This window comes from Babylonia areolata, chromosome 22 (assembly GCF_041734735.1).
Source record: "Babylonia areolata isolate BAREFJ2019XMU chromosome 22, ASM4173473v1, whole genome shotgun sequence".
NCBI lineage: Eukaryota > Metazoa > Mollusca > Gastropoda > Neogastropoda > Buccinidae > Babylonia > Babylonia areolata.
The window spans coordinates 31,280,189-31,287,946 of NC_134897.1; positions in this window are offsets into that span (position 1 = coordinate 31,280,189).

Sequence of the window (7,758 nt, forward strand, 5' to 3'; positions counted from 1 at the left end):
AGAAATGAAAGAAAAAGGTTCAAATACATCCCAACTGCAGGAATAACTACATGCAAGTAAATAATGGAAAAACAGTAAAATGCACTCTAAGTTTTGTGTGTGTGTGTGTGTGTGTTGTTGTTTTTTTTATTGCATAACAAACAAACTTGCTAAATGAATGAATCAGTGAATAATTAAATGAAAACAAAAAATAAAGAAAGTGTAAATAGTAGCTGCCCACGATGTCAGACTAATTTTCGCAGATGCTAGAGAAAGACTTATTGCTATACACTACAGCCAAGTCGGTCAATGAGTTTAATTGTCTAAGCAGAAACGTTGAAACCATGTTCTTTACCTTCTGTCCTTGAACCGAATTCGAGGGCAAATATCTAAAAGACAGCACACACACACACACACACACACACACACACACACACACACACACACAGACCACCTCCACCCACACATCCACACACATAAAAGACAGCATGCATGCACACACACACACACGCAAGCACACACACACACACACACACACACACACAGACCACCTCCACCCACACATCCACACACATAAAAGACAGCATGCACACACACACACACACAAACACACACACACACACAGTCCACATACACCCCCAATCCCTACACACAGCACTGGAAAAAGTAGTACATCCCTCATATAACAACAAATTAGGCCAAATTTAGACTAAACTGTTACTCAAATGCAAGACCAAAAAAAAAAGTTTTCAGCTGGGATTTGAAAGAGTCCAGGGAAGGGGTCTTTCATAGGTCAGCAGGCAGTGAGTTCCAGACAGTTTAGGCTTAGAAACTAAATGATCGGTGACCGAAGATTTTCATATTAGTGTTCGGCACCTGAACGTGTTCCATAATAGGTCCTTGTATCCAGTTCCTTATTAGAGCTAAATGTTGTTGTTGTTGTTGTTTTTTGTTGTTGTTTTTTGTTTGTTTGTTTGTTTTTGGGGGGGTTGTTTGGTGTTTTTTTAATCCAGCAAGCACGAAATAATTACACACTGATTTGTCAAGACATTCGGACATATCTTCATGACAGTATTTTACAACAGATTCTGCAAGACAATGCAGGACATCTGCATGCTTTCATTTAAAAACCTGTTCTGCAAGACAAGCAGGACGATCGTACGCTGTTGTTTGAATACTGATTCTTCACGATCACTATCCTTCCTATCTCTGCGGCTGCCTTCACCTCTACACTCCATCTCGCTCACTACGATCGGCTTCGGATCCACTCTGTTTACGCATACCCAGTTTCAAACACTCGACTGTTAGCCGCCGTTCTTTCTCTGTCTCTGGACCTTGCAATTGGAATGAACTTCCTCTTTCGCTTCGTCAAGTCTCCACACTCAGCTCTTTCAAATCTGGCCATAAAACCCACCTCTTCCCAAAATAGCCTCCCTTCCCTGCCTCTTCATTGTCTTTAATTTCTCCAGTTTTAGAGTTATGCATGCGTGTGAATGACTGGTGCGAAAGCGCTTTGATTTGTCTCTGCACAAAATTCAGCGCTATATAAATACCATTATTATTATTATTATTATTATCAGAATATCAGGCGGTACTCACAACGCCAGACTGTCGGCTTAGTGCCAGAGGACGCCGAATGCCGTACTTGTTCAGCAGAAGATCCCTGTTCAGCGGACTGTCTGGGTTGAGAGCGATTCTCATCCGTCTCTCCTCACACAGCTGGAAGGAAGCACGGAAGGAGAAGAAGAGAAACGAAAAGTTAGAAGGAAGCGGGAGCAAAAGAATGGAGTTGACCACCACCTTTTCTTGTCTTGGTCTGGTCTGGTCTGGTGCGTTGTTGTGAAATGTCGTCTTTCGTTATGTCGAAGTGTGTATCAACTGATTTGGAATTTTTGCTTTGTTGTGTGTTGCGCCTCCCAACACACACACACACACACACACACACACACACACACACACACACTGAGATAAAGACCGACTCGGAAAAAAGTGCAACTCGCAAGAAAGAAAAAGTTAGAACATTAAGGTCCCTATCTAGCCTTTTACGGCCATCGGAACAGTGAACTGAAATCTGCTGTGTCTACGGCTCAGCATAAGAAGGCGGGGGCAGGGGGGTGGGGCTCCATTCTCTCCTTTCACCATTTTAACTTTCCCCAACCGAAGTCAGGTACCCATTTATACCCGAGTGGAGTGAAGAAAATCAGAGTGAAGTGATTTTCCAAAGGTCACAAAACCATGCCGAAACGGACCCTCGAACCATCATGTTCACTGATGAACACTGGATCAGAAGTTTATCTACTATGCAGTTCAGCTACGGCGCTTCCTAACTCTCACACCAAACACTTGCAATTTTTTTTTCTCTCAATACCTGCTGCCCTGGTGCTTCATCTAACTTTCCACCCGCACGTGACCTCCAGTTTGGGTGCAGAGGTTGCCTGTTGATGAAATAATCCAAATATATGTAACAAATAAAGGATAGTAGTTTTGTTAAAGTATGTGTAATGAGAGATGGAATACTAACACCAGTGATACTAAAGTGGATACTGAAGACCATGCAGACTTGTAGATTTAGTTAGTTAAGCTCACAATATTCGTATGCTCACGTAATTCTAGTTTATTTTAGTCGTAATTCACGAACGAGAAGAAAAGTCACAATTAAAGGGGAAAAACCGCCGCAACTTTCTCCCTGGATGTATCGGAAGAGTTGCCTCGATTAAACACGGTGTCTCAGAATAATATGATGCGGTGGGGAAAAATTGATACCAAAAATATCACGAAGAAACTAATATAAACAAAATTAATGTATATTATTCTGTCTCACTGATGAAAATGGGCGTGGTTTCAAATGATTCATCAGTGTCGTTAACATTTCAATCTTGATATTCATACCGAAACGTTGGCCAAAGCTGTTTTGAGTGTTGGCGATATCTGATCTGCTGTTGTGTGTTTGTCGGTACTCTTCTTATTGTTGTTGTTGATATTGATGCTGTTGTTGATATTGATGTTGTTGTTGTTGCTGAACATGTTTGTTGGATGTTAGTCGTGTTTATATTGATAATGTTGATGTATATTATTTGTATTCTCATTATTGTTATTTCTACTTTTGCTATTGGTACCAGATACACACGCGTGCCCACCCTCCACCCCACGCCCCACCCCCACCCCCCACACCCCAACCCACCCACCCCCACACACAGATGTGAACAAGTACCCATTAGCAAGGGTAGGCATAACAGAACTCTCCTGAGTCATGTATTGTTCTGGTGCTCATTACTATTTTCTTACACTGAAATTTTCTTTTCCACGAATATTGATATGAACGTATGAGGATGAAAGGATATTAGGGAACGAGGTGTCAAAAAAACCCACACAAAAAACAGCAAACAAACAACAAAAAACAACTGAATGAAATAAAGAATCATAACTCTTGATAGACACCGACTCGGATTTTCGAAGAATCTAGGGGTAGTTATCTCCCTCCATCAAATCAGCAAAATCTGAAATTCGAATCAATTGTGTTGCTGGCGACAAAGTACTGGTGGTTGTGCAGAGTAAATGGGGTCGTGAGCAGAAGTTGAGGTAAGATAACCTTTCTGTGGTTAAAGAAAAAGGAAGGGCCAATAATTGGCGAACAATCATAATGCATATTCATGATTAAAGTAAGTCCTACCAAGTGGATCACGTCAGTTTCAAAGGCGCGAACGATATCCCTTGTTCGAGTAATAACCCTTTAAAGGTATATAACCAAGATTGTTTAATGTTATGAGCTACATCTGAAACCACGTGTGTGCGCGCGTGTGTGTGTGAGAGAGAGATAGACATTAAATTGAAATAGATGAAGTATATCCATTTTTTTTAAAGACAGCATGAGCTTTTTCCACCTCACCTTAACATGAAGGACAGCAGGCTGCTGTAATCTTTCATTTTACAGCTGCCAATGGCGGTACTGGTGACAAGAACTGGCATGAGACACGCGTTTTGATTGGTCAAAGGTACCGTCTGTGCAGTTTCATCCAATCTGCGTGCCACTTCTTCCGTTTCTTTCTGTGGGGTGCAGGAAGGAGGCGGTATGGTCGTGGTGGGAGTGTGGGGGAGGGGGGAAGGGATAGATTTTTTTTAAAGGAATAAGTTAAAGCAACCCCCAAAAAAACATGCAAATACTTATAACTTATATGTGTTATACATAATTGATCCAGTGGATAATTAAGTTTATGAAATTACGGGGCACGATTAGATATACTTGTTCGAGTGGAAAAGTTTTATAATCCCAGTTCTCAATTTTTTTTTTTTTAAACGCCATTATTTTCCAAGCATATTCCTGCGGGACTTAATTAATGTACATAATTATATACAATATGATGCAAGTAGACCCGGTTATTCAAATTTAGAGAGCTAAGGAAAATGCAGATTTGAAGGGAAAGCTTTCATGCATAAAACTGAAGTTGGTTTGGGTTTTTTTTAAAGAGTCTGTAAGATATGTGAATTACACACAAACACGCGCACGCAGGTACACACATACATTGTACACGTGCGCGAGCGAGCAAACTCACCTATTCAAACTGATACACTTGTCAATGACAACGATGACAGCGAAGAGGTGCAGTGCAAGATAGTGTGCTGATAGTCGTGATGGTGGTGGCTTGTGTCTCCATAAACAATACTGGGTTGTTGTTTGTTTTGTTTGTGTGTTTTTTGTTGTTGTTGTTGTTTTTGACAGTAGCAACTTCTTCAGTCTTTCTCCTGGTATTCAATTTATTGGTTTTGTTGTTTTTTACCTGTTGGTCATTGCCAGAAGTAACAAGAGCATTCCTGTAGTCCCTGAGATTGATCTCCCCTGCCACTTTCGCCTCGAATTTCGTCTGCCTTCGGTTTTCCCGCACCTGGTTCAAACGTATTATTATTATTATCAATATCATTTTTCTTTTTTTTATGATTATCATTTCTCTCTATCTTTGTCTTTTACCTAAATCATATCATATATCAGTTTGGTTGAATGGTTGATTTGTTTAGGGAGGGGAGGGGGGTTTGTTGTTTTCAAGATTTCGTTTGTCCTTCCCTCAAACTGTTTTCCGCATTTGTTTGTCATGATTATTTCTCGAAACTCAGTATGTGCTCTCCTCGAATCTTGACAGTCATGTCATGTTTATGAACAGCACATACTTGTTGTTGTTGTTTTCTGTTTGCGCTTGCGAGAGAGATAGAGGCGGGGAGGCATGAAGGGGTATGGAATGGTATTTCTAGAAAAGTTCTAGATATACAAAGACGGCGGCAGTGATCTGAGAGAGCGGGAGAAACAAACAGGGATCCGAGAAAGGGAGAGAGACAGAGAGAGACACAGGCAGACAGACAAACAGACAGAGACAGAGAGACAAAGAGAAACACACAGAGAGTGAGATAAGGGGGAGACACATAAAAATGAGATAGCGAGATATGGGAAGACAGAGACACAGACAAAGAGACAGATACCCCATGAGTATGAGAAACACAGAAAAAGACAGACAGATACAAAGAGGGAACAAGACACAGATTAAATCAGAGACATTTTCTTTTTCTGAACATCCGTCGAAGTGGGGTTTCGCACAGAATACAACATGGGCTGACTCCATGGCGTTTTCTTCGGGATCAGGATCAGGATTTGGGGCGTTATTATATACAACTTAGCCATTTTTGGCTTTTTATACCCCTTCAGATTTTCCTCCTTTTTATTGTTGGTCAGGTCGTTGACTAGCTCAGTCAATTTATCCATCAAAGTCGTATTTCGTTTTTGTCAATAACTCATGTTTATCTATGAGGTTCTTAAAAGTATTTATACAAGATGCACGTTTAATATTGTTTGTAAATTTGTTCCAATAATTTGTTACTCTGTTACTAAATGTAAACTTTCTGAAATTTGTTCTAGAATATTGTTTAAATATTTTGTCTGTACCGTTTCTTGTAGTGTCTACCTTTGGAGTACAAAAACGCAAGCTTTGTTTACATCGTAAAACCCATTAAATATTTAGTACGTCTGTATCAAGTCCCCTCTTACTCTTCTTGCTTCAAGTGATGGTAGTTGAAAGTACTTTAATCTTTCTTGATATGAATAATCTTTTATGCTATAGGTCAGCTTTGTTGCTCTTCTTTGAACCCGTTCTATGGCTTGTGACTGCTTTATTTGCATTGGGTACCATTAGTGTTTCCATATTCTGGGTTAGATCTAACTAATGTTTTATATAACCGTAAGAAAGTAACTTATCTATAAACGTAAATGCTCTTTTTATTACTCCAATCATTCTGTTCGCTTTGTTTATACTAGAGCAAGCCTGGTTTGTTAAGTAGAAAGAATGTAGGTAACAGGTGGGGGTGGGACGGAAATAGTTCAACGCTTCCTCCATAAGGTTAATTTTCGCATTAAAGGTTAAGGCTATCTAACCACTAACATCAAGTATGCTTCCAATACCAACAACTTCAAGAACCTTATCGATAATCACAAAATTTTAAAAGACATCTGGTTTGACTTTGATGGTCCAAGATAATTGTAACTGGGTCTACTTAGACTGAGACAAGACAGATAACGACATAGCACAAAGAAGGCCGTGAGGCCTTGTGCTAATCATAAATGAGACGGGGCGTAAAAAGCCGTGAGGCTACGATGATCAACATCAGCCCCTAACCTGAACCTGAACCTGAACCTAACGTTCCAAAACAGTTAAATCTGCCGTTGCTTCCTGCTTCCGCTAGGCTGTTAGTGTTATCAACCATCTCTTCAAAATTCTAAATGTCTGTCAAAAGCTAATTGAGAAGACTACGTGCATCATAAAACCGTTCCTCAAGCAAATCAGGATTCCCACCCACATCCCATTCCACCCAGCTTGTTGTACTGTTGTAGTCATCAGACTTAGGTAGTTGCTTACATTCTGAAGAAGTTGGTCCAGGTCTTGAAGAGAAACTTCAATCTCCGCCATGCCTGGGATTCACGTTAATGTATATGGGATAATCTCTGTGACGGTACGTCCGATGAGCAAATCGAAAGGACTGAAATTTCCTGAAACTCCGTTTCGGGCATTCCAAAGAACGAGCGAGCGGCCATTAGCAGACGTGTCGACTGACGTTGAAATTGCGTCACCGTGCTCTGACGTCATCTCCTGTCATGTTCAGAACAGCTTACTGCCTTCGTTGGCACGCGAAGTCGGGTCCACGTCTGCATTATCATTTATACCTACCTACCTACCTCCGCCCAGTACTTTCTTCATTAGCTTTAATCCCCACCTCCCTCACACACACACACACACACACACACACCAGACCCTCTTCACCCACACTCCGTCTCTTCCTCTCTTAAGAAATGTGTAAAAAGTTCAAGACAATATGAGAGTGACACCAACTTTAGTGTGTTCTAAATATCTGAACTGGGCAAAGACTTCACGTCATCAGATAAAGGGTTTGTTTGTTTGTTTGTTTCCAGTGGATAGACTGCTACGATGAAACATACATGCATTGGTCTATTACTAAAATTACTCGACTCAATTATTTCTCCCCTTCCATGTTAAGATGCACAGGGCTTTTCAGTCATAAATAGCCAACTATTCACGCCGTCTGAAAAATCAGTGTCAGATGTGGGGTTTTCTTTCGCTTTCTTGGTTTCTGCCTTTTTTTCTGTCATCTCCTCCTTTCTTAACTTTGTCTTACTAGTCTGTCTGTCTGTCTGTCTGTCTGTGCATGTGTCCGTGTGTGTCTGTTTTTGTAGGTCTATATGACTGTGTCTTCTTCTGTGTGTGTGTGTGTGTGTGTGTGTGTGTG